Source organism: Sus scrofa, chromosome 8 (genome assembly GCF_054392235.1).
Source record: "Sus scrofa isolate SSC_HxYL_T2T_F1_AM1 chromosome 8, Sscrofa_HxYL_maternal_Yorkshire_Landrace_v2.0, whole genome shotgun sequence".
Taxonomy (NCBI): domain Eukaryota; kingdom Metazoa; phylum Chordata; class Mammalia; order Artiodactyla; family Suidae; genus Sus; species Sus scrofa.
The window spans coordinates 115,292,448-115,319,896 of NC_139390.1; the positions used below are offsets into that span (position 1 = coordinate 115,292,448).

Below are 27,449 nucleotides of genomic sequence, written 5' to 3' on the forward strand. Positions count from 1 at the left end.
TATGCAGCAAAAGTGCTACACTCTCCCCTTATAATTGGATATTTAGTTTGTTTATAATTTTTCCCATTAAATCATGCAAAAATAAATGTATATAAATAAATATAAATGTGTTTTTCTAGAAATTATTTTCTAAGAAATGTTATTTCAACTTAGAGTTTGATCAGCAGTGTGTATAATAGTCTTTCTAATCATATCTTCAGCACCACTGGGTATTTCTGCAGTTAAAAAATTTTTTTTTAAATTTAAAAAAATTTTTTTTTTGTATTTTTGTATTTTCTGGGGCCACACCCATGGCATATGGAGATTCCCAGGCTAGGGGTCCAATTGCCGCTGTAGCCGCCGGCCTACGCCAGAGACACAGCCACGTGGGATCCAAGCCGCATCTGTGACCTACACCACAGCTCACAGCAATGCCAGATCCTTAACCCACTGAGCAAGACCAGGGATCGAACCTGCAGCCTCATGGTTCCTAGTTGGATTCACTAACCACTGAGCCACAACAGGAACTCCAGTTCTAAAAATTTATAACAATTTATCTTCTGTGCATTTTTTATTATTAGTGAGTTTGATATTTTATAAAATATATTTATTGGCCATTTGTATATTTTCATGTATGAATTGTCTGCATTATTTCCAGTTTTTTTGTTGGAACTAAAGTTGTTTTTCATTTATCTTTAAAAGTCTTCATTATAAAAAAACACATTAACTTCTTGATAAATTTCTTGTTTCCTCATTTCTCTTCTGCTGTTCTGATGTTTTTCTTACAGAAAAACTTTGCATATTTTTACTTTTGAAATCTATCAGTCTTTTCATTTGTATTTTCTCGCATAGAATATATCCTCAGATATTCTTCCTTAATCCTGAGGTGTTAAGTATTCAGTTACATTTAATTCTAGTATAATTTAGAATTTTTCTGTGCTTAACTTTTTGATTCATTTGGGTTTTATTTTGATGCACGATGAAATGAGAAGGTTTAAGCTTACACATCCCAACAAAGTAAAGGCCATTTCTCAATACCATTTATTGAAGAATTCATCCATCCATATCTACATATATATATATGTGTAATTCCAATATATAATATTCTCTATATACATATATATACACACACCAACAAATACTATGGTCTGATTAATTTATCTACCAATTCTTACGATAATGAATAGCATTATTTCTACTTTTATATTTGTAAAATCTATTAATTATTAGGGCAAGATCCCAGTTCAGTTTTAATCTATTAGTTACTAGGGCAAGATCCCAGTCCAATCTTTTCACACTTAAAAAGGGTAAGAAAGAAAAAATTTAACTCCTTTCCGTTTTATCTTTTTATCGTTTCAAATAAATATTCAAATATTTATTCCAATGTCCTAAAATTATCATACTATTCTTTTCACTTAAAGTTGCAAGAAGTATTAATTTAATTTGGAAAGAACTGACATCATTAAAATCTTCTCATTAGGAAAATCTTACGTCTACACACATTAGAATTTTTCATGTTTTTCAGTAAAGTTTTATAGTTTTCTTAATGCAGTTCCTAATATTTGTTAGCAAGATATATTCCTTAGTAGTGTTCTGTTGCTATTTGGATCTGCTAAGTATTAAATATTTACTGGAAAGCTATTATTTTTCATATCTGTCACATACCAGACTCTTTTATTGATTTATGCTTTCTAAGAGTTTTCAAATCCTTCTTCAGTCTTCTTGTATTGCCAGAAAATAGTTTTGTCTCATTCACTGCAAACTGAAAATCTTATTTTTTTCCTATTTAATGTCTATGAATTGGCTAGAATTCCAGAAGAGTGTCATGATGCATTTATTTATTTGTCTGTTATTTAGTAAGTTATTGACTTTTTTCTGGTTGCTAATCTACACAACAGTTAGGTCATTGTGCAATTTCAGAACCCCATGCTTGTTTGAAGTTCTCATCCCATTTTTGTAATTATGTTTCCAACACAAGTGTTCAGACTTTTCATGGGGAAAAGCCCTCCCATCACTTTTTTTTGGTGGAGGGGTGTCTGTAATTCAGCACCAGAATTCAAATATTAAATATTTCCTGGATGTTTGATGAGGGGAAAGATGAATAATGCCGAGTATAATTGTAGCCATGTCTATAGAGAATGAGCTAAGCAGGATGTGTTCATTTAGATGAACATTTCCAACCACCAAGTTTTATCAACCTCCAGCCAAAGAGCTGTGATTTTGGAGAACAAAAACATTATAAGCTGTACAGCTGAACTGAAAGCACTTGTTCTAGGGAATGATCTGGTAGTGAAAAGCAGCAGGAAGCAAAGAGGCCTTCCCAGGAAATCTTATTTTTAGTCTGCTTATATACAGGATGTTCATGCTTCCCATATCACTGAAGAGATTCTAAGGAACAAGCTCAGAACAACCTCTCTTTGATGTTTGGTAATGGGTTAACTGTGGGAATAGAAGGCCATTATAGCTTCAGATGAAACCAAGGATTTCAGTATTAACTTGTATGCAAAGTTCAAATTGGACAATGGTAGGGTTAATCAATATGGATAGTAATGGGTGGAAAGTATCACTTTTTTGCCCTAATTGTCAAAATAACATCCAGGGTTGTCTATGTGAGTGATACACTCACCATTTAAAAATCTTAATCCCGAAATGTAGTTTAGAGATTTAAGAGCATAGACTATTTTTAACACGTCTATCTAGCTTTCAATACGTACACAAAGTCTCTAACAACTATGGTTGTCAATTTGTATCAAAAGTGACTTAAGGACGGAAAAGAAAATAAATTCTCTAGTCTAGACCACTGGTTTTTAATCAGGTGTGTATATGTTTGGTCCGGAAGGAGATAGCTTAAGGGAATTAGGCTCTAAAAATTCCACTACTACCGTCACCAATTTTATAAATAAGGAATTTTATTTGGAGTGATAATTCTTAGATTTCTGCATATTACCATCACTCATTCTTTTCTGGCTGGAAACAAGAATACACTGGAGGTCTTTTTTTGAAGAATTCTTTGCATGGTTGGTAATAGTGGTCTAGAAGGAAAACACTGTTTTCTAAAAGTAGGGATATTTCTTCATGAAATTGTAGAATTCTGAGTAAATATAATCAAGGTAATTGAAGAATTCAGATCCAAGTGTTTCTTCATCTGCCTTGTTTAAAATTAAAAAATGTTTTAAGGTATTCTTTTTTGGCTCAATGGGTTAAGAATCCAATATTGTCTCTGCAGTGACTTGGGTTCCCGTTGAGGTGCAGATTTAACCCCTGATGGAGAAACTTCCATATGCCCAGGTGCGGCCAAAAAAAAAAGGTGTTAAACAGAAAAGCCAGAGCATTCCTTTTGGCTAGTAGTAGTAGACAAATGTTGCATAATTCTCAAAGTAGTCCTTGTATATTCAAAAACAATTATATGATAAAGTTGGATTAATTACATTATTTGATTCTTTAAAATAGAACAAATATATTCTAAATATTTTGTGAAGAAAGATTCTGGCATATTCATGACATCAGGTGCTTCATGAGCATGAAAAAACTTTTTGTTATTGCCTTAATTATGGATAGTTAACACATAGTTAAGTGTACTATCCTTCATTTAGCTTTCAACAATTATGATGGGAATTCTACACTGGTACAGTACTAGATAATAAAGGAATATGACAGAATGTATTACTCAGGAGCAAAGTTTTAAATTTGTCAGGTTTGATATTACTGTGTTAGATATGTAGAGCTTGTGGAGATAGAGGTGGAAATAAATGGAGAATTTTCTAATGAAACATTATCCACCAGAGGGATCAGAGACAGAAAGAATATAAATAACTAAGGTTGACAAATAAACTAAATGATTTCTTCCTAGGCTTCAGCATTATAAAAATTAATTTAATTTTTAAAAATAGCATTTCACAGATAATATTAGCCCTTTTTCATAGAAACAAAGTGCCATAAAAAATGAGGTATTTTTTGAACAGTGGTTCTGTGGCTATTTGTATTTTGAATCAGGCCTTTCATCACAACAGATTATAAATAAAATATAAAACTTTGCTTCACATATTAGTAGCCAAATGCATATATAATATATGCTTAACTTCTTTTTTGCTTTACATAGTGAGCCCACACTGGCTAAGAAAAAGCACCTACTTTTTTTTTAAGTCTGTAGTCTCATTTGATCCAGGCAAATGTGAATGGGAGAGAAGGAGTTGCTAAAGATGGCAGAGTTCACCCAAACCAATGAAATTTTAAAACATATCTAGGTGAACAAAACCAGAGATTGCATCAGCTTATGCTGCCTCCTGAGATTATCTGCATATTAAGTGATTCCAATGGCTCTAGAGCTGTCTTGCAGAAACACTACAGCTTTGACAAGAAATGCAAACATGTTGTGGTTTATAAGGCCAATACTGAAATTATTTCTGAGTACATTTCAATTTTACCTTTTTCTAATACATTATTGCAAAGTTTCTAGTTTCTGTCTTTGTCTCTATCACTCAGTAAGTGTTGCTATTTAAGTCTTCAGCAGAGATCATTCTCTAACTGAAAAATATCATTAAGCATAACAATTGCAATGTTATAATAGTTGCTAGCACTCTTTATATGTATAAATTTGTTTATAGATTTATGTATATATGCTTATATATTTATTTTATATATTTAAATATATAAATTCATATGTTTTAATTGAAATACAGTTGATTTTAAATATTGTGTTGGTTCCAAGTATACAGCAAATTGATTCAGGTATACACATTTTTTTCTTTCAGATTATTTTCCATTATAGGTTGTTATAAGATATTGAATACAGTTCCCTGTGCTTTATGGTAAATCCTTGTTGCTGGTCTGTTTTATGCATGATTATATAATAGTTTGTATCCATTAATCCTGTACTCCTAATTTATCCCTCTTCCCTCTCTTTCCCCTTTGGTAACTATAAGTTTGTTTTCGATGTCTGTGAGTCTGTTTTTGTTTTGTGTATAGATTCATGTGTATTATTTTTTAGATTCCACATATAAGTGATATCATATAATATTTGTCTTTGTCTTACTTCACTTAGTATGATATTCTCTAGATCCATCCATGTTGCCTTAAATGGCATTGTTTCATTCTTTTCTATGGCTGAATACTATCCCATTGTACATATATACCACATCCTAAACCATTCATCTTTTGATGGGTACTTGGGTTGTTTCCATGTCTTGGCTTTTGTAAATACTGCTACTATGAATATTGGGGCGCACATACCTTTTTGAATTAGAGTTATTATCTCTCCTGGATATATGCCCAGAAGTGGGATTGATGAATCATATAGTAACTCTATTTTTAGTTTTTTTAAAGAACCTCCATACTGTTCTCCATAGTGGTTATACCAATTTACATTCCTACCAATGGTGTAAGAAGGTTCCCTTCTCCAGCATTTATTATTTTGTAGACTTTTTTTTTGGGCTACCCTGCAGCAAATGGAGTTCCCAGGGATTAGCTCCAAGCTGCAGTTGCAACCTCCACTGCAGCGGCTGTGGCCATACCAGATCCTTAACCAACTGTGCCAGAACAGGAATGGAACCTGCATCCCAATGCTGTAAAGATGCCACTAATCCCATTGTGCCACAGTGGAACTCCTATTATTTATAGACTTTTTGATAATGGCCATCTGACCAGTGTGAAATGACAACTCATTATAGTTTCGATTTGTATTTCTCTAATAATTTGTGGTGTTGAGCATCTTTTCATGCACCTGTTGGCCATCTGTTTGTCTTCTTGGGGAAATGTAGGTCTTTTGACCATTTTATTCCCCCAAACAATGCTCTACAATGCTTTAAATTGCCCACAAAGAAAACAAAATGAGAGAGGTTGCCTGGGCTGCCCCCAATTACACCGGTGGTAGAATTGCAGACTGTGTTTGCATTCTGTAGTCTAAATTTAAACCTAACTAATAATAATGTGTTGTTGCTTTAAGCAATCCTCCATCTTGGCTTTTCCAGTTTAGAGCTGAGTCCTTCTACAAACAGTAATTATTTTCTCTTTGTACTTCATAGGGATCAAGAGCTCATATTCTTTATTATTATAGGCAGTTGTGAAGAGATGTATTTTGTTAAAGAAATTTGCTTGAATTTGTTAATATTCTGGAAGAAATTCTTGAAATAAAAAAAGCACTTACCTGAAAATATAGTTCTATCTCATACTTCTAAATACTTAGGTTAGGTATTAGTAGAGTTTTGTACTGATAATCAGCATAAAATTGATTGTATACTTTTGTAAAGAACTAAAAGATATTTAATAAGTATTTGACAGGTGAATAAGTTAATAAATGATTTGGAATTATCTTGAAACTAATTATGAAATAACTTATTACTGGGTCAATTACTAGTGAATTGCCTAACATAAAAGTTAGTTATTTTATTTTACTTTATTGGAACACTACAACAACATTTTTAAATGCTGACCAGGAGAGTTAAACATTTCTCAGTTTATTTTATCAGCTTCAAAACATACGATTAAATGTACTGAAGGAAATATTTCAAAACCGCATTTAGGGATAATCCAAAAAGCTAAATCAAAAGGGAATTCACTATAATGAAAAAAAGCAAATTGTTTTTAGTATGTTAAATCTAATTATTCTATCTTTTATTAGATCACTAACTAAACTATGGGTATTCAATTTTTAAAATGCTATGAAACTTGGGGGATATATTAATAACAGAAGGCAATAAAAATATGTTAAATGATGGTTTAATGTATGTTATAACAAGCACTTGAATGTGAAATTTTGTCCTTTCCATATGATATTATTTCTTCTCATTACTACTGACTTGGGCTTTAGTACCAAATGACTCTCAGGCAAGAAAGACAGTATAGCAAAATAATTTGTAAAGTAAAGCTCATTTTTAGTGAATTCTTGAAGGAATTTACTGCTTCTTAACATTTCAAATTAACCTTTTCATGCCACACATTATTAAAAATAAATCTAATCATGTTACATAGCTTTTATAAAGTAACTTCCCAATTTCCCCTTGGACCTCAAGATACCATTTCCACCTCTCCAGGGAAAGTAATATTAAAAAAAAATTTTTAAATTAAAAAATTCAGCTAAAACTGAACTAGAGGAATTAGAATTTTAAACTTTATGGAATACAAATATATGTGTTGAATTTAACGCTATTACTTTCTCATATACCCGTAATGTTAATAGCTCATTTAATCAAAAATACCTAAGAATAGAGTTTCACATAGACCCCAAATTCTCAGGTAAATAAGATATGGATAGTTAAAAAGAAAAATTCTGAGTAAATTTAAAGACCTGATTGGCTTTATTCAAGGATTTATGAATTAGACAGCATCCCATCTAATAAGTAGAAAGGAGCTCTGAGGAGCTGTACAAAATGGAAGACTTACAGGCAGAATGGGGTGGAAAAGGAAGTTTCTGGCAAAGAGTGGATCGTTTCAGGCAAGGTCACCTTCCTTTGGGGAAGGCAGGGGCTATCAGGTAGATGATATCATTAGTGCTGACCTGGTAACTCCAGACTGACTGATTAAAGGTCGCATTCCTGGGAGAGGCTAAAATTAGGTTAGATAGTAAATCTTGGTTTGCTGGTGTGGGGCTTAGCACAAGTGACTCCATTTTGGGCCTATTGTTTCTTGTTTAACAAAGGTGAGAGCATCTGAAGAAATTTTACATTTTATATCCTCATTTTTTTTTTTGGCTTGGTAAAAATAATGTTTTTATATAATGATTGTCATTTTTTTCCATTATAGCTGGTTTACAATGTTCTGTCAATTTTCTACTATACAGCATTGGTGACCCAGTTACACATACATATATACATTCTTTTTTCTCACATTATCATGCTCCATCATAAGTGACTAGACATAGTTCCCAGTGCTACACAGCAGGATCTCATTGCTAATCCATTCCACCCTCTTATTTTTTTTAATGTTATTTTTTTTAATCTTAGTTCTCTTTTGGAACTAAGACAAAAAATAAGGGAAAATAGGCAAAATAAGATCATGAATAGAAGGAAAAGAAAATAGAAATAAAAGATGGATAATGAAGGGACTAAGTACATTTTAAAAATTTTTTATTAAAGTATAGGTGATTTACAATGCTATATCAATTTCTCCTGTACAGCAAAGTGACCCAGTCATAATATATACATTATGACTCATATTATCAGCCATCGTGTTCTATCACAAGAGATTGGATGCAGTTCCCTGTGCCATACAGCAAGACCTCATTGCTTATCTGTTCCAAATGTAATAGTTTGCCTCTACCAACCAAGAACATTTTTAATGAGACTAAATGCATATAATGCATATTTGTTTAAGTGTTTAAGACAGTAAAAATAAAATAAAATAAAAAGAACTCTTAAAAGACACTACTGGTCCATAAAAACTTTTTCTCCCTATTTCTTTTCTCACACCTGAGTAGATTATCCTGAGATGTAAGTGATCTCACATTCCATACTTGAGATCCAGAGAAACATTTGTTCACAATAGTCATCCAGCACTATAAACATCCTTGAATTTTAGTAATCATGTTCTTGTTCTCAAATCAATGGATATTTGTGAGCACCAGCTATGTGTTAGGTGCTGTGCCTTCTATACAGAAAACATATTCAATGTAAGATTAGACTACCTGAGTTTGAGCTCAGATTTGGTACTTCCTGGCCTGCAGTCCTTTAGGGCAAGTTCTTTATAATGTTCTAAGTCTTACTTTCCTCATATGTAAGATGGAGATAATATCTACCTTGCCATTATCAATGGATGAAGGTCAGATGCACAAATTATCCTGGCCTTTGGAAAACACTAAGCAAGTAGATATTATCATCATATCTCTGGTACCAAAGAACATTTTTTATTTATAGCCTTTAAGTTCTTAAAGTCCTTTGTTCAATGTCTATCATGTATACAGCTTAACAAATAATGACTAAATGAGTACATTAGGAAATAGCTCACAGCAATTATAAGCTATCTCACTAGAGAGAACAGAGTGAGAGAAAGCTACAGCGGGAGTCCAGCCCCAATTGCTTCTAATCCTCAGCTCCCACCTCCAACCCCTTTGGAGATTGTTTTCCCTAACAGTCTTAGAGACCCGATTTGTGCTCCCTGAAAGCAGTAGGATGTATGGAACCAGATGACAGCAGATAAGAAGATTTAGCTCTTGCATGTATACTTATTTCAACATTGGTATCATATTTCTGTGAATTTGTTCCACTCTGATAGAAGGAATAGAGAATAAGACACAATGTCTTCCCTTTACACTAATTCATTCACATTTATTTGTTGAATAAAATGTGTACTATTACCAAGTTACGGTTATGGTGGTATTTACACTAGCTGTGAGCAAACCCTGATGTCTCAGAAGTAGCCACTCCCATCTTTTAGATAATCAGATTCTATTTAATAGTACCTTTTTAAATTTTGTAGCCATTAATGAACCCATTAAATATTTTCATTCCCTTTTACAAATCTGCCTTTTCATCTCCTATCACATGATTCTTTTGGCAGAATAATGACAGGTAAAGAACATTTTTCTCTGCTTATAGCTGCTATCTGCCTCAACATCTTCGTAATAAAGTGTGCATATCCTTAAGGACTATAGAATGGAATTAAGAGGTATCCTCTGGCTATTTTTAACTTAGGATCTCAAACAATAGCACACCAACCTGCCAGTGAGAGGTGAGCAAATATTAACCAGCTTAGTAGAAATCAACACATATTTGAGTTTCTACTATGCGTCAGACTTTGTGCCATGCATTAGGGCTGAAATGCATTATGAGTAATAAATGTTCTTTGCTTATGAAGAACTTAGAGATAAGTTTTTTTAATTTTTTTTAAATTTTTTGCTTTTTAGAACTGCACCCACAGCTTATGGAATTTCCCAGTCTAGGGGTCAAATCGGAGCTACAGCTGATGGCCTATACCACAACCACTTCAACACAGGATCCAAGCCTCATCTGCAACCTACATCACAGTTCACAGCAACGCCAGATCCCCAACCCACTGAGGAAGGCCCGGAATCAAACCCACATCCTCATGGATACTAGTCAAATTTGTTTCCACTATGCCACAACAGGAACTCCCAATATTTATTATTTATTTTACCATATATAAGACAGAAAGCAGTGAAAAGGACAGAAGGAATGTTAATAAAATCCAGAAGCCAGAAAGTTTAAAAAACTTGAATCAAAAAGGAAAGAATTCTCTTCTATTTAGGGCAGAAGTACGAGGGTAATGAGAGCTTTTGCATCTTATCACATCTTTGGGACTCAAATTTCCTCATTTGTAAAAGCAGGAAAATGGCTCAGATTCTATAATTTGTAGCAGTTTTAAAATATGTTCACAGGTTCTTAGACAACACTCCTTTCAAAAAGTGGAGACCAATTCTCCTTGCTTTGAGTGGGGGCTGGTCTTAATAAGTCACTCAAAATTGAATATGGTGTAAATAACTGAGAATAAGTCATAAAAGACATTGCTGCTTGCGCCTTGCTCTCTGGCTCTTAGGTTGCTAATTCTGGGCGGAGCTATATGCTATATCAAGCAGCCCTAAGGAGAGGTCTCCTGTCTAGGGAATTGAAGCCTCCTGCCAAAAGTCATGAGATAGAGCCATCTTAGAAGCAGATCCTCCAGCCCAGTCAAACCTTCAGATGACTGCAGCCTGGCTGACATTTTGTCTGTAACCTCATGGGAAACCCTGAGTCAGTACCACCCAGCTAAGTTGCTTCTGGATTCCTAACACTCAGGAACTCTGTGAGATAAAAAACACTTGTTTTAAGCTGCTGGATTTGGGGATAATTTGTTACCCAGCAGTAGATGACTAATGCAATGACACTGAAATAAATTAATGTTATATAATGAAAAATTTTTATAAATGCATATAAATGAGTAATAATTTTATTTTGGTGAAATTAGTAAGAGCTTTTTGCTTGCAGAACCATTAAAAACTAAAACTGAAAACATACAAGTCTGTTAGAAATACTGGGAAATATAAATGGACCATATAACTTGACCATAACCTTGGCTCTGAAATAATACAACCCTCTGGGATGGTTCATTATCATACAATTTTTTATGAGCCTGTCTGGCACTCAGTATTTGTTGAATGAAGGAGCTTAGAAAATGACAAGGAGACAGATAGGTCTGAGAAGAGTATGGACATTATGTTAGAGAATTCCTATTTTGTGCCAGACCACAAGATAAAGACTAAACATGAATAAACAGGAATACTTATATTATTTTAAAAAATTGATGTGAAAGTATCTACTGCCTAAAATTAATTTAGAAAGAGAAAAAATATTGAAAAAGAACATAATGTAAATACAATGCTCTCAAGCAGAGTAGAAATAATAATTATATGAACCCAGGACATTCCTAGAAGTGTGCCTTATCAGTGCCTCAGATAGAAGATTTTTTTCCTTGGGCCATGTAATTTTCCACAATGAGAAAAAAACTGGGTAAACCAGTGTGAATTAGTGAATACAATACTAACCTGTGTTTATTTAAAATTCCCTGATGCCCAAAACAATTACATGAATAAAGCCTGCTTGCTTATCATTATATTTAATGTTATGAATATAATCATGTATTTCTTTTCAAAAGTTTGTCCTTTATCTCAGCATACTGAGCTAAAGCTACATATAGAGATAAAATGATGATAAATTAAATTTTAAAGATGTTGAAATATTTATTGGTTATATACAAAAATGTTTTACCTAAAACATGTGTGTACTTTAATAATTTATAAATGTATATTCCATTAAATGTCACCTCAATTATGATATAAATACATCATTAGAGTTCTGAAAGAAGAAATTTGGGCTTAGAAATAGACCAGATGACCTATTCTCATATACTTTCTCTTTCACCTTTAATTGGAGTAACAAGCATCAGTCCTACTTCTTAGTAGAACTAAATACTCATTGACTACATGACTTGAGGTAGAACTTTTAAACACTTTTGAATTTTGAAGCAACTTAGACTTCTTCAAATGCCAGAAACTACACACTTTATCTAACTCTTGAAGTACATCTTTCTTCCTAAACAATAATGGCAATTAAAAGAAAATACCAAACTCCTAATTTATCCTTTCCCCAAATTGTTTCTGTTGAGCATGTGGTTTCAATCCCTGGCCTCACTCAATGGGTCAAGGATCTGGCATTGCAGCACAGGGAACTATACTCAACATTTTGTAAAAACTTATAAAGGAAAAGATTCTGAGAAAAATCACATTGCTGTGCACCTGAAATTAACATAACATTGTAAATCAGCTATACTCCAATATTAAATAAGTAAATAAAACTGTAATCTCTAAACATATATAAAGCACACATATCTAATATGCCTGGTCCAGCTCAGTTTCAAGCTCGCCTTAAAGGAACACCATGACCTGCATGCTACATTCACAGAATGACTTTCAGAACTGCCCCATCATAATTTTCTCTTTTTCTTGTTATCCCATGGTTAACCTTCCCTTGTTTCCTGGTTCCTTTGTTGTTAAGCTTGATAAACTGATTGGCTGCCATCAGAGTTCCAGACTTTTGACTTCATTCCCTGTTCTCCAAAGCACAGTTCTTCCTGACTTCGTCCCAAATTATCCCCTGATAAGGATCTCTCTTTTTTGGAAATTACTCCAATGCTTCTCCCACACATACCATCTCCTTGCAACTGATATTTTGTTAGGCCTGGCCTGCAGAGTATGTGCAGGATATTGTAGGTTTGGCTTACATGTGGGAAGGATCATCTGCCCACATTGCACACGTGCTACTGTTGAACATTCCCAGTAGAAACTGGGCCCTAGGTCACTGGCAGTCCTTCCTATATATCTTTTTTTTTTTTTTTCTGGCTTCACCTGTGGCCTATGGAAATTCCCAGGCCATAGCTGCGACCTAGCTACAACTGTAGCAATGCAGATCCCCAACCCACTGCACCAGGCCAGGGATTGAACCCAAGCTGCCAGAGAGATAGCACAGGACACTTCATCTGCTGCACCACAGTAGGAACTCCATGTGCCTCTTTTTTTTAAATTGAAGTATAGTTAATTTAATATGTGTGTTAGTTTCTGGCATACAGCAAACTGATATATATATAAATATACATGTACTTTTTCTTTTTCACTTCCTTTTCCATTATGCTTTATTACAGGATATTGGATATAGTTCTCTATGCTATATAGGACTTTAATTATTTTCTATTTTATATATAGTAGTTTGTATCTGCTAATCCAAAACTCCTAATTCATCCCCCCCAAAACCCCATTCCCCTTTGGTAAGCATGAGTTTGTTTTCTATGTTTGTGAGTCTCTTTTTCTTTTGTAAATAAGTTAATTCATATCATATTTGAGATTCTACATATAATTGATATATGATATTTGTCTTTCTCTTTCTGACTTACTTCACTTTACATGATAATCTCCAGATACACTCACATTGCTGTGAATAGCATTATTTTGTTCTTTTTTTATGGCTGAGTAGTATTTCTATATATACATATATACCACATCTTATTTATCTATTCATCTGTTGGTGGACATTTAGGTTGTCTCCATGTCTTGGCTATTGTAAATAGTGCTGCAGTGAACACTGGGACATATGTGTCATTTTGAGTTAGAGTTTTGTCCATGTATATGCCCAGGAGTAGGATTGCTGGTTCATCTGGCTACTCTTATTTTTAGTCTTTTTTAAGGAAACTCCATATTGTTACCCATAGTGGCTCTACCAATTTACATTTCCACCAACAGTGTAAGAGGGTTCCCTTTTCTGCATGCGCTCTCCAGCATTTATTATTTAGAGACTTTTTAATAATGGCCATTCTGACTTGTGTGAAGTGATACCTCATTGTAGTTTTGATTTGCATTTCTCTAATAATTAGTGACACTGAACATCTTTTCATGTGTTTATTGGCCATCTCTATATATGTTCTTTGGAGAAATGTCTATATAGGTCTTATGCCTATTTTTTTATTAGGTTTTTGGGTTTTTTTTAGAAACAGCCCATTGAGTTGTATGGGCTGTTTTTATATTTTAGAAATTAAGCCCTGGTTGGTTGCATGATTTGCAAATATTTTCTCCCATTTCATTTTCGTTTTGTAGTCTTTTCATTTTGCAATGGTTTCCTTTGCTATGAAAATGCTTATAAGTTTGATTACCTATGTACCTTTTTTTAAAGAAATATTGTTTCTGAAAGCTGCTTTAATACCTCTCTCAAGGGCTGTATTACTTACTCCCAGTCAAATCCCCAGACCTGGAGAGTAATTTCAGTTATGCACTCAAATATATACATACGGTATTCATGACAGGGAACTTCCATACCTCAAAAAAGGTAAAACAAAACCAAGAAAAAGCAGGAGTTGGAAACTTGTCACCAACTATTTAAAGTGCCAATCCCTGATACAAACATACAAACAATCCGAAGTACATTGACTTGAGCAATGACTGATACAAGTTCTTACAAAATTTTTAGGCTTTTTTCAATTTCAAAAACCTGACAAGAACTACTTGGAAGGGAAAATACAAGAAAAAATGACTATGAGATCAGTATTTTCCATCTGTGCAAGAAGTCTTATATGTAAGGATCCATAGAGAGGAAAAAAGTTTTTGCCCTTGGCCTGTGAATGTTTTATGTCTTTACATGACCAGATTTTCCTATATTCCCAAAGCTTCAGAAGTTGTGTGGTGTAACATGAAGATACTGCAATTCAGATTATTAATTGATTCACAATTACATTTTTATTATTTTGTCTATAATGGGAGTACAAACTCACACACTCGACCCTATTTCTTTGCAGTATCCTTCCTTACACCACTGGTGCACTGCCTTGCTTTGGTTAGTGGAATGTTAGCAAATGTGAGACCAGCAGAGGACTTTGGTGTGCTCACATGCATTGTCTTGGCTTCTGGAACTCCCCTGATTGCCACTGGAAGTGTCGGCTCCAAGACATCATTGTTCCTTCAGCCAGGGACCCAGAATAAAATTCATGGAACACGCCAGAACCCATCCCGGAGCCTGAATCAGAGCCACCCCCTCTGACTTCTGGACAAGAAAAATGAATGCTCCTATAAACTCCTGAGAGTCAGGGTGGTTGCCTCATTGAAAGCAAGAGCTGACTAATTAATGTACTACTGGAGCATTTAAATCAAAGGAATAAAGTAATCTGAATTATATTTTTTAAAGGACCACTCTGACAACTGTTTAGAGAGGAGCAGGAAGAAAGACAAGAGAGGAAACAGGCCAGTTTGGAGGCCACTGCAAAATCCCAATGAGAGATGGTGATGGCTTAGACAAGGGTGGGAGTGATGAAGGTGACAGGATTTGGTGATGAATTGGATGTGAGGCATGAGATAAAGAAAGGAGTTCTGTAACATTGTCCTACAGCCGTTTTATCATCCAGCTTGTAATTTTATCCATCCCACCAGCCCAGCCTACGTTTCTAAGCATAAAAATCAGCATATAAAGAGTGCTTTTGTCAACTGCCATATATCTAGGGACACAGTTACTATAGCAGCTGAGCAATTCTCTTTGGGTAGCCAGGTGGAAACCAAATTGTCTTGAAGAATACTGGAGCCGAACGGAGATTTTCTCTAATAGTACATGATGAACTTCATAATTGCCTCTTTTTTTAAACAAGAATATCTAAATCGGGATGCTATGGCTTGATACATAATTATCTTTTTCTGAAACCAACTCTTTTTCCCTGGTGCAGTTTGTTGTTTGTAGTGAGGATTTTATGGATGTTGCTATCCCACTGGGCTTACTCTGTCTCATGCGAGGATATCTCACTGAATGGGTGCTGGTTCTTGGATTTCAGTGCTGACTCAGGCCAAGGTATACTCATTCTGAGCCAGGTTTTTTTTTTTTTTTGGTCTCAAATCCACATCCTCTTCTCCTAACTTAGGAAACTATCAGATAATACTGGAATCTCAAGGACCACCTGGCCTCCCTCTTGCCACTCTTCCTTCAAATTTAGAGCCAAACTAAGCCTGTAAGTCTGATCGTCATTCTCTTTCCCATATAGCTAATCATTAAAACCAAGATTTTCTATCGGAACAAAGTACATCCAGCTCAGGAACTCTTGTGCACTGTTGATGGGAATGTAAGTTGATAAGGCCATTAGGAAAATAGTATAAAAGTTCCATAAAAAATTAAAAATAGAACTCCCATATGATCCAGCAATCCCTATTCTGGGTATATTATCCAAAGGAAATTAAATTAAATTGCAAAGAGATATCTGCCTTTCCACATTCTGTGCATCATTATTCACAATAGCCAAGTTGTGAAATCAGCCTAAGTGTCCATACATGGTTGAATGCATAAAGAAAATGTGGCATACAGAATATTATTCAGCCTTTAAAAAGAAAGAAATTTTGCCTTTGGGGACAATATGGATGAAACTGGAAGGCATCATGCTAAGTGAAACAAGTCAGATACAGAAAGACCAATACTGCACGATCGTACTTATATGTGGAATCTAAAAAAGTGAAACTCATGGAGGCAGAACATAGAATACCGGGTTCCAGAGCCTGGGGAGTAAGGGAAATGGAGAATCGTCAAAGTGTACAAGATTTCAGTTGTGCGGGATGGAAAGCTTCTGGAGATCTAATGCATGGCATAGTGATTATAGTTAACAACACTGTGTTCTATACTAGAAATTTGCTAAGCTAGTAGGTCTTAAATGTTCCAACCACAAAAAATGATGACTGTGTAAGGTGATGGATATGTAGCTTCATTGTGGTAATCATTTCACAATGTATACACCTATCAAAACAATGCATTGTTTATCATAAATGTCTACAATTTTTATTTGTCAATTATATCTCAATAAGGCTAACAGCTCAAAGCCTTTACTCAGATAACAGACAAAGAAAGTTAGCCTCTAGGGCTTTTATATTAGTAATCCCTAACTTTTCCCATAAAAGCTTTAGTCTACAACTCCCATGACCTAGATGACACATTATCTTATACTGCACCCAACCCATCATCTGTATGTATATAGAACCATCTTTGTGTTTCTATGGCTATTGTGTCTGCAGACGTCCTTGACAGATAGGCATTTGTACGCATCCTCTTTGAGATCCAAATGAGAGGGAACATGCATGCGCCAATATTTTGATGAACTTATTATTACAATTTCTGATATCCACCATACAGCACAGTAACTTAAATACTTTTTACTGTTTTTATTTTTGTCTTTTTAGGGCCACACCCACAGCACATGGAAGTTCCCAGGTTAGGGGGTCAAATTGGAGCTATAGCCACCAGCCTATGCCACAGCCACAACAACGTGGGATCTGAGCCATGTCTGCGCATACACCACAGCTCATGGCAATGCCAGATCCTTAACCCACTGAGCGAGGCCAGGGATCAAACTCGAGTCCTCATGGATCCTAGTCGGATTTGTTACCGCTGAGCCATGACTGGAACTTCAGTATTTTTTACTATTGTACCTTGCAACATTCAGAATCAAATTTTTAAAATGCCGATGTCCACCTGCTAGGCACAGAGGGAGCAGGTCTGGTACAGCATAATAAAGAATAGTCTCTAAAGCTCATAGCATTGATGTGAAAAATGACTCCAAACATTTATTAAATTCATTAAAGTCCTAGGAAATTCAAGAGTACTCAAAATAAATTGCATTTTGGTACAAAAAGTTTAAGTAAATCTCATAGGAAAAGAGTTTAGAAGTGCTTGCAATCTGTAGGAGGGCTACATTTCCTGCATTTTTAAGATGAAATCTCACAAATGTTCAAGAGAGATTTATTGTTTGTGGTTTATATTGCAGCTAGTAAGTGACAGGTAAATAAGGTGCCTGTTACTTTTTCTTATACTCCTTGTAGGTATGAACATGCTATCACAGTACAGTTAAAATCCATAGTTGGAGACACAACGCAGGCACAAACCCTGCATGATGCAATTATAGTCCTCAGGGAAATGATTCTGCTTATTGCTAGATCCCTCATGATTCTCTTTTCCTTCCTGTTCAGGGAAAGATGTACAAATTAGCCTCATCCATTGCATTAGAGGTCACAGGGAATAGATGGCCCTAAATGTCTTGTCTACAATCACAGGAATCCAGGTAAACTAAAAGACTAATGTCATAGATTTTCAAAATAGCCTATGACTCTCTGAAAACAGTATCATAAAGTCAGTCCTTCAAGGATCCATTATTGCTGGATCTTAGATGAGAGAGAAGAGATAAATTCTTCATATTTGAGAAATTCAAATTATATTTATCTAATCCTCTCTTGAAATAAACATTTGGGGGGTCAGAAAATGTGGTTAAGTTCCACTATTATTTCTCATAGGACCTTGAGCAGGTCCTGTTCTTGACTTCTGTGTATCTATTGCTTCCATGGTGATCAGTGGTGTGTGTTTATGTTCCTCCTCACTGAGGGGGTCAGAGTGAAGAAGAGACAAGGGGGTGCCAACACCTTGTCTACTTAATTTTTCTGTTGATTCTCACCATGCAGCATTGAGTACACTATGTCTAGATAGTATAGAAGGAGAAAAAGCCTTCTATTTTGGAAAATAGAAGATAAGAAATGCTTCATAAATTTGTTTACACACTTTTAAAATCAACATAGATTTTTGGAAGGATATTTTAAAACATACAAGATATATACCTAACCTCTATCTCTAATTGCCTATTGGACATTTGTCCCAGTGTGTCCCTCGGCACCTCTATCTTGACATATTGACATATTCCAAACCAAACCTAGTATTCTTTCCCCATGAACAAGTCATCTAAGTTCCCTAACTCAATATTTATTTCACTTGGTTCAATCCCGAACTGCAACATTATCTTGTACCCCTCTCTCTCCCATCTACACCATCCAGTCACTCAATAAGTCATAGAAATCCTGCCTGTAATAACTCTTCAAATGTGTTCATTCTTTCTCATTCCCACAATCCCTGTTAGACCTTTATCATCATCTCTCGTTTGGATTGAAAAGAAACCTCCTGAAAAGATTTGCTGCCACTTGTCTCTCATTTCCTACCAATCCATCTAGCACAGCTGCCAGAATTATTGAGCTGAAACACTTATCTTATAATGTCATTCATTGACTTAAAAACTGTCTTGTTGCCTGTAAGATAAACTCAAACATTTCAACAGTCATTTTTTTAGTATCTACAATTACAAGCCATGCAGTCTACTATGTACCATGACGACAGATGGAAATGCATGGATTAAGACACCCACAGTGGACTTCCAGGAGAATAAGATGTATTGATAGCTATTTACAGCACAAAGCAAAATATGCAACCACAAGGGCATGCCCAAGGTAGAGCAGCATTATGAAGGAGGGAATTATCACTTATCTTAGGAGCTTCAGAATGGAAAGATGTCTGAGCAAAGTAAACAGAATGACATGCAAAGTGCCTAAGGATAAAACAGCATTCCAGGAACTGTTTGTGCAATTAGTTTTATTATTAAGAATATTGATTTCAGGAGTTCCCATCGTGGCGCAGCGGAAAGAAATCTAACTAGGAACCATGAGGTTGTGGGTTCAATCCCTGGCCTCGCTCAGTGGGTTAAGGATCTGGCATTGCCGTGAGCTATGGTGTGGGTTGAAGACATGGCTTAGATCTGGTGTTGCTGTGGCTCTGGCAAAGGCCAGCATCTACAGCTCCGATTAGACCCCTAGCCTGGGAACCTCCATATGCTGCGGGTGTGGACCTAAAAAGATAAAAGACAAAAAATATATATATATTGATTTCAAGAACCAAAATGGAGAACACTGGAATGTGAATAGTTCTTGGGTATGTTGAGGGGATGGTAGTAATGGTGGTGCAGTGGGAGGGCAGGGGATAGTCAACACAGGAGCCCAATGGGTGAGGAGGGTGGTTTTTAGTTTGAAATGTCCAAGTGCAAGTCTCACTTCAAGGGAGAAGTTGGGGGCAGAAATATATAGTCATTAAAACCATGGAAATAGGCTAAGTCTTCTAGAGAAAGGGCCCAGTGTCAAAAGAGGTCTGATGGACTCAAAGTGTAACCCACAGAAATTAAGATGAGATCTTCAAAAGTAAGATGAAACCCACAGAAGAGTGATATCAGAGAAACCAAGAGAGGAAAATGACTCTAAATAAACAGTGATTAATACAGCGCCACTCTAGTACCACACTCTGACGCCAGCCTATACTTTCAGCCTCACTCACTCCTATCACTTCTCCACTCTTTCCCAATCCACTCTACTTTTAGCCATAATAATAGCAGAAACATTAATACTGGTAGCTGTCTTTGATTTGGATGTGCAATGTGAATGACACTACACTATGGGCTTTGGTATTTTAGCTTATTTAATCCTCACATTCTGTGAAATAAGTTCTATGACTAACTAAGCCCAATTCACAGAAGAAACCGAGGCTGAGCAGGATTTGTCTAAGACTACACAGGTGGTCATGCAGCACAGCTAGGATTTAAATGTGGACCTATTTGAGCTGTACCAGACTACTTGCCAATTCCAAACATGACCATGTGTTTTTGTCTTCCTGACTTGGTATTGGCCTGGGATAACCTCTGTGTACCCACTCTCTATGGTGAAATTGCATTCCTCCTTAGAAACATAATTCACATGTTACCTCTGTGATGAAGCCTTTCTCTGCCCCGCCTTTTGTCCAGGCAGAATTATCATCTCCTTCTGTGTCCCCATGAACACCGTTCATATGATATATGGAGTGGACAGAATGAAGCCCCAAGAGGTTATCTTGGATTATGCATGTTGGCCCAATCTAATTATAGGAGCCCTTAAAAGCTGAGATTTTTCTCTGGCCAGAGTTCAGAGATAGGTGAGAAAAGGGTAAGTCGGAGATTGAAAGCCTGTGAGAGACTTGGTCCACCATTGCTGAAAGGGGCAACTTGGAAAGCATAAAAAGAATTATAGGCAACTCATGGAATTAAGAGTGGCCCTTGGATGACAGGTAGCAAAAAATAAAACAAAACAAAACAAAACAAAACAAAAAAGCCAGAGACAATCCTACAAACACAAGGAAGTGAATTCAGCCAACAATCTGAATAAGCTTGTAAGTGGACTTTTCCCTAGAGCTTCTAGTGAGGAGTGCAGCGCAGCCAAAACCTTTATTTTAGCCTTGTAAAGTCTTAAGCGAAGAACCCAGTTGAGCTCACCTAGACTTATGACCTAAAGAAATTGTGAGAAAATAAACTATGTTGCTATTAAATTTGTGGTAATCTGTTTTGGCAGCAGTAGAAAACAAATAGAGCATATTAGATTATGTTCCAGTTAGTTGCTTTATGCATTGATTATACTCATTAGAGGTTTATTTCATTGTGTCAAGAATCTTATGTCATCCATCTGTGAGGCTTTCGTCCTTAGGATTATCTCTGACTCAAGGAACAAGTGTAGGAGTTCCCTCTGTCACACAGTGGGTTAAGAATTTGACTGCAGTGGCTCAGGTTGCTGCAGTGGCATGGGTTCAATCCTTGGTCCAGGGCAGTGGGTTAAAGGATCCAGTGTTTCTGCACCTGCAGCTGCAGCGTAAGTCGCAGTTGTGGCTTGGATTCAGTCCCTGGCTGGGGAACTTCCATTAAAAAAAAAAAAAAAAAAAGAGAGAGAGAGAGAACAAGTATAGTCAAAGTTGAACTAAACTGACTGGAAGATCTTTAGATTCCTCATCTTTGTCTCTTGAGAGACTTTTATATTGCGGCTTATTTATTCTTAGTTTCACCTGAACATAGGCACTTCTTCCTCTTACTTGGAAGAGCATCTCCTTAGCATCAGGGCCACAAAATGAACATGATACTGAGTTTCCTTCAAGAATCACAGACATTTTGACCAAGGACTAGTCTAACAAACTGAACTATGTTGTTGTCCAAAGACTTCTGGAACCTAGACCCTATTACATGCCCTAAAACTTGCCTATTCCTGTGTCTGCCTGATAGCTTGTTCTCATGCTGTCTTCTAGTGCAGAAGTTGGGTTCATAAATGTAGATTCTCTAATCTAGGTCAGGGCCTGCAAAAAGCTACAACTCAAGCAATCAACCTTGCAGCCCTCATCTAAGGGTCTTTCCCTGATCTCACCCCAAGGATGACCTTATAGGTAAGGTCTGCCAGCAGGGGTCAAGCCTTCCACCTCACCTTCTTGTGTGAATAGAATTCTGCTAGGTCACAGCCTCTTCATTTGGAGAGGAGCACTCACCTTTCTCCCTTCCCCTGAAATATGATGCTTAAAAGGCTGCCAGGAAACATGATTTTTAGATTAAAGAAATAAAAATGTACTAATCTAATAATATTAAAACCTTTTCTTTTTATGGTCTAAGAAATGTTTGGAATTTAAAGCTTTCAGTACCCAATAAAAAATTCCACTTTCATTTCCTAGACTCCCACATGCTCCTGACTCCTCAAGTGAAAAAGGAAGACAATAATAATAACTATGCTATGGAAGGAATAAATGAGTTAATGGATGAAAACTGCTTTGAACCAGCAATTCCACTCTGGGGAATATATTATATAGACCTAAAAGTACCCGCTAATAAGAATACAGGTATAAGGATGTTCAGTGCAACACTGTGGTTGCAAAAAATAAAACTGGAAACAACACAAATACCTATCCAACTGGGTATAGTTAAATAAATATGGTAATACACAATATGGAACATTATGCATTTTTTTTAGATATCTCCTGGGTATCATCTCATATCCTCTCAGTCCACATTTTATTCCAGCTGTTGCTGTAGCAACCAGCTTCTTGTAGTTATAATTGACAGCACCTTCCTTTAGCTGCATCACATATTTCTTGCTTTGTGCCCAGTGTTACTTTTATAAAAACAAGCAGTACTAGAGAGTGAGTGTGTCTGTGTGTGTTTCCATAACCTTAGAAAAATGTTAAAAGATGCACATCAAGTTATTTGCACTGGTCTCCTCAGGGAAGTGGAAGGAAACTATTAGATCTTCCTTAATCATTTTTTCATTTTTTTCCACTCGTTAGAGTGAGCAGACATTAATTTTACAATTTAAAATGCTTTGAAAAGAAAAAGATGTTTAAAATTCAGAGTTCCCGTCGTGGCGCAGTGGTTAACGAATCCGACTAGGAACCATGAGGTTGCGGGTTCGGTCCCTGCCCCTTGCTCAGTGGGTTAACAATCCGGCGTTGCCGTGAGCTGTGGTGTAGGTCGCAGACGCGGCTCGGATCCCGCGTTGCTGTGGCTCTGGCGTAGGCCGGTGGCTACAGCTCCGATTCAACTCCTAGCCTGGGAACCTCCATATGCCGTGGGAGCGGCCCAAGAAATAGCAACAACAACAACAACAAAAAGACAAAAAGAGACGAAAAAAAAAAAAAAATTAGTATCAAGTCAACATCCCTGGAAAAAGCCCTTCCAACCAGATGATAAGGAAGAAAATAACTGTACTATTGGACCTCAACTGAACTACAAACTCTATCATAAGCCCTTTTATTAACTTGGACAGGAAAATAATTTTTGGCCTTAGGCTGTCATTGTAAAACAAAAACTATATTCACAGAACCAGCATTCTGGCTGTGACAGAGATGTGTTCCAGACATTCCTGAATGAAGAATGAACCACTCGTTAAAGACTTATGATGATTGATAGATAAACAGGTACACATCCTCTCTTGTAGCATTTCCAAAGGTGTATGTCATAGGGGCTCTGTTGAAGAATGAGAATAACTATTCTTAAGAAAGATCCTGGTTGAAAAAAATTAAAGGAGCCCACAAAATAAAATTTAAAACTGCAGCAATGCTAGCATCACATGCAATACAAACATATTGGCATGGAGCTCTTTGAACTTTGCATAAAGAAGCAAACAGTGAGATTTCACACAAGATTTTGTAAAAAGTTAAAATCTAGTCTGAACAAATTTCCATTATCTTTATTTGCTTTTATTCCTTTATTTGCTTTTATTCATTATGAATTACTTTCAAGGAATGAGCATTGACTGTATGTATGCATGTATTTTAAGGAAGAAGCTTTTGACCTATAGGTTCCAATGCTAAGAAGCCTCAGGCCAAACAATCAACAGGGTGGCAACACAACCCCATCCATTAGCAGACAAGTGGCCAAAAGTCATCCTAAGCCCATAGCCACCTCGAAATACACCCCTTTACATAGCCCTGCCCACCAGAGGGATAAGACCCAGCTCCATCCAGCAGTGGGCAGGCACCAATCCCTCCCACCAAGAAGCCTGCACAAGCCCCCAGAACAATCTCACCCACCAGGGGAAGATACCAGAAGCAAGAGGGGTTGCAGCACTGCAGCCTGTGGAAAGGAGGCCACAAACCCAGAAAAACAAAATGAGGTGGCAGAGAAATATATTCCAGATGAAGGGACAAGATAAAACCACAGAAGAACAACTAAGTAAAGTGGAAATAGGCAATCTACCTGAAAAAAAAAAAATTCCAAGTAATGATAGTAAAGATGATCCAAGATCTCAGAAAAGTAGATACAAGAAATATTTAACAAAGAGCTAGAAGGTTTAAAGAACAGATAAACAGAGATGAATAATACGATAACTGAAATGAAAAATATACTAGAAGGAGGATGCTTTTGAGTTCCTCCCCAGAAAGCTAAACCTCAGGTTTATGATCTGGTCCCACTTGTTAACTATGCAAGAGGTAAGGAAAAAAATCTTTTAAAATCATGAGAAAAAGGAATAAAAAAGCATACTCTAAAAGACATAGTCTGCTAATAAGTGATTGACTTAGGGCATGCAATTATAAGTGAATTTTTCTACGCTACTAAATAAGTGGGCCAAGTAAGCAAACCCTGTGATGCAAAGGCCAAGGTACTTTAACACTATGGTAGGTAATTTATGTGTCAACTTGGCTGGGCCACAATGTCCAGATATTTGGTTATTATAGACCAAGTATTTGTGTACCCCCCTCCACATTCATATGTTTAAACTCTATCATTAATACGATGGTAGTAAGAGGTGAGAACTTTGAGGTAATTAAGTTTACTGAGGTCATGAGGATGGAGCCTCCCTGTTGGGACTAAGGCCCTTATAAGAAGAGGAAGAAACTCTTCTCGCTCGTTCTCCCTCTCCTTTTCCTCACAACGTCAGAATACAGCAAGAAGGCAGCTATCTATAAACCTAAAAAGAGGACCTTCACCAGACACTGAATCTGCCAGCACCTTGATGACTTCCCAGTCTGAGGGAAGACTGAGGACTTTCCAGCCTCCAGAGCTATGAAAAATAAATTTCTGTTGTTTAAGCCACCAGTCTATAGTATTTTGTCATAACAGCCTGAACTGACTGAGACATTGGCTAAACATTATTCTAGATGTTTCTGTGAGGCTGTAATTGGATAAAATTAGCATTTAAATTGGTGGACTTTGAGTGACACAGTTTGTCCTCCATAATGTGGGAGGGCCTCATCCAATCAGTTAGTTCTGAAGGGAACCAGAGTCTGACCTTTCCAACAAGAAGGAATTGGACTTCAACTGCAGTATTCACTCTTCCTGGATCTCCACCATGACTGATTTTGGAAACAACCTGCAGCTCTTTCCTGAGTCTCCAGCCTGCCAAGTAAGCCTCCCCCATTGAATTATAAGACTCACTAAGCCTTTACAATTCTGAGAGCCAAATCCTTAAAATAAATAGCTTTACATACACACATCCTATTGGTTCTGTTTCTCTGGAGAACCCTGACTAAGACAATCACAGTGTATTCAAATACTCTGGAAAGTGAATTGCCTCATTAATATAATTAATGATAATTATAAAAGTAAATATTCGTTGAATGCTTACTAAGTTCCAAGCATTGTTCTACATGCTTTGCAACTGAACTCACTGATCCCTCACAAAAACACTATAAAGCTATTATCTTCATTTTACAGTTGAGAGCAGAAAGTGCACACCACTCAGAGTTAAACAGTTTAGTAAGTGGCAGAGACATTTATGAAGTTACAAACGGCATTTCATAGCCCACTTTCCTAACCATTAGAATAGTGATTTTCAGCAAAGGAACAATACTCTGCACAGACATGATCCTAAAATCAAATGTCATATGTTTTTTCTCTTGAACGCAGACCTCCGCCCCATCCTCTACTTGGAATGATCTTTCTTTTACTGTGCACCTTGATTTCCTTGTCCCCAGACATTCAGTAGCCTCAGATTTCTGAGCAAGGCTTCTCACTATGACCATCATCCTAAGTGTGCCTTCCCTGAAAAGCCATAAATGCGAATCTTCCACTCTTCTTAAGTGGCAGTGGAGTAGGGTGCAATCTGTGTGATCTCTATAGAGTCTCAAGTCTGAGCTCTGTCCTTGTTCTGATGTTACTAGATCTGTAAGCCCCAACAAGTAATTTAAACCCTCTTCCTTTCCTCAATGGAAAGTAGGGAATATAATATCACCTACCCCAAATGAATCCTGTGAGTGTAATAGGAACTAATGCTTGGAAAGTGCCTACTTAGCACAGTGCCATGCACACACAAAAAAACCATTCAGTAATGCTTGCTGTTTTCCAGTTCAAACATTTACCAGCCCTGAGTCACATTTACTCTGGACTCTCTTCTTCCTCTAATACATTAATATGATAGCTCTAAGCCTCTAAAAGGAAGATCTTACCTGCAAGGAAACCAATTTTATTTTATTTCAGGGCCTTTCTAGAAAATAAATAAAATACCTTATCCTACACATTTGTGCATAGACCTTCTTTACTTTCTTTTACCTGCACTCTATTTACCACTCCAAAAGGCTCACCTCCTAAGAGAGGGCCCACCATTCTAGCAGAGTTTAGATTCCTAAGGAAAGTATAAGAGTAAAGGACACTAGAACATGCAGTTCCCACTGTTGGAAATAAAAGGGATGCAATGAGACATTCCCATTTAAATGACATTTCAGATTCATCTTGTATAAAATTGATCTTAAAGTTTAAAAAATTCTGGAGTTCCTGCCGTGGTTCAGTGGTTAATGAACCTGACTAGCATCCATGAGGACGTGGGTTAGATCCCTGGGCTTAGGGATCCGGCATTGCTGTGAGTGTGGTGTAGGTCGCAGACGTGGCCCGGATCCCATGTTTGCTGTGGCTCTGGCGTAGACTGGCGGCTACAGCTCCGATTGGATCCCTAGCCTGGGAACCTCCATGTGCCACAGGTCCGGCCCTAAAAAGACAAAAATGAATAAATAAATAAAATAAAATAAAAAATTATCTCAATGTTAGTATTGCTCACCCAGTGATACAAGTTAGAAACTCAAATTAATCATGGATTCTTCATTCTCCTTTGTAATTTCACAACTAATAATAAAATTACATCTGCAACATGTTTACTTGTATATCTTTCTCATTCTTCCTTTCTTACCATTCACACTATAAACATTCTAACCATCCCTATCAAAACCTCTAGTCGTCTTTCTAATTCAACCTGCACACAGGTTTTCTGAGGTTTTTTTTCAGTGTTATAAATTGAAAGTAACTAATAAAAATAAACAAGATATCCTGCCTGTAGATATGCCAGTGAATTCTGTCCAGTGGAGAGACAGCACACTCCCTACAGTTTTGTCTCCATTTTTACATTTATT

General features: G+C 36.4%; 2 long non-coding RNA genes across 3 annotated transcripts in view; both read left to right on the plus strand.

Moving 5' to 3' along the window:
• The window catches only part of LOC146400994 (uncharacterized), a 172,889-nt gene that overhangs the window by 103,314 nt on the left and 42,126 nt on the right, over nt 1-27,449 (plus strand). The window lies entirely within an intron of this gene.
• Nucleotides 18,532-27,191, plus strand: LOC146400995 (uncharacterized). The gene is made up of 2 exons (XR_014813143.1): nt 18,532-22,960; nt 23,253-27,191. It is a non-coding gene; the product is annotated as an uncharacterized LOC146400995 (long non-coding RNA).